The 1,294-nt window shown below is 45.0% G+C and overlaps 1 pseudogene; it reads left to right on the top strand.

Annotated features, from left to right (window-relative positions):
- Positions 1-351: 351 nt before the first annotated feature.
- Positions 352-719, top strand: LOC118843508 (annotated as a pseudogene).
- The last annotated feature ends 575 nt before the right edge of the window (positions 720-1,294 follow it).

The following is a 1,294-nucleotide window of genomic DNA, read 5'->3' as shown; positions in this document are numbered from 1 at the left end:
GGAACTGTTTTGCTTACATTCCTACGTAGAAAGATGATGTGTGTAATTCATGAGACCTTTCTCAGTATTAGGGTAGTTGAAGGGGATGTACATATATATAGACAGAGGGCAAAGGATGAGTTGAATATGAAGGGATGATATCTAAAAAAATAAAATCAAATTAAGGGATGAGAGAGGAATATATTGAGAGAGGGAGAAAGGGAGAGATTGCCCTTTTCTCCCTTCCCTTCCACTCCTGCCACTCTCCCTTCCCCTTCCTCCCCCTCCTTTTTCCCCTTCCTTTCCCCCTTCTTCCCCATCCCATCCTTCCCTCCATCCTTTCTCCTACCTCCTTTCCCCGGCCTAGACGATGCCATGGTGGAGATGGCAGAGGAGGCCACGGAGCCTGCCAAGGCAGACATCACGGGGCTATGTCAGGACATGTTCTCCAAAATGGCTGTGTACCTGATGGGCAAGCTCACAGCTACCAGTGAAGACTATAAACTTCTGGAAAATATGAACAAACTGACTAGCTTGAATATCTAGAAATGAAAGATATTGCAGTAAACATAAGTAGAAACCTAAAGGACTTAAACCAGAAATATGCAGCACTTCAGCTTTATCTGGATCAGAGCACTCTAATTGAGGAGCAAGTAGCAGCTTTTGAGCAGGCAGCTTACAAGTTGGATGCATATTCAAAGAAACTAGAAGCAAAGTACAGGAAGTTAGAGAGGCAATGAAAGAATTCTTTAGCACAGACTTTTAACTACAAGAATGTTTTATAAGAGCTGAAATAGGTGGGATGGAACTTATCACTATACTTCAATTCCTAAAAAGAAGCAGGGCTGCCGATCCAAGGAGAATCCCAGCCCCCACCTCTGGTTGGATGTGTAACTCTGGCCACCCCCACCCCCTCCATGTTTTCCTAAACCTGTACCCCCCCCAACCTCATCTTAATCGCGCGCTTTGTTGTGTGCCCTGGACCAAGGCTCAGAAATCAGGATCAACCCGTCTAGAGCAGACACAGATGAGAGACTCTCATCAACCTGTCTCTTCCCTCCCTCTCCCCTACCCACCCCTTTCACACCCCGTTCTTGAACTTAAATAATAAATGCCAACATATGAACAAAAAAGAGGAAGGGAGAGATAGAATGGGGTAAGTTATCTCACATAAAAGTGGCAAGAAAAAAGCAGTTCTGTAGGAAGGGAAGAGGGGGCAGGTGAAGGGGAATGAGTGAATCTTGCTCTCACTGGATTTGACTTGAGGAGGGAATAACATACACACTCAATTGGGTATCTTACCCTACATGAAAGT

This window comes from Trichosurus vulpecula, chromosome 1 (assembly GCF_011100635.1).
Source record: "Trichosurus vulpecula isolate mTriVul1 chromosome 1, mTriVul1.pri, whole genome shotgun sequence".
In the NCBI taxonomy this organism is placed as follows: domain Eukaryota; kingdom Metazoa; phylum Chordata; class Mammalia; order Diprotodontia; family Phalangeridae; genus Trichosurus; species Trichosurus vulpecula.
This window is presented reverse-complemented; position numbering and strand designations above follow the sequence as displayed.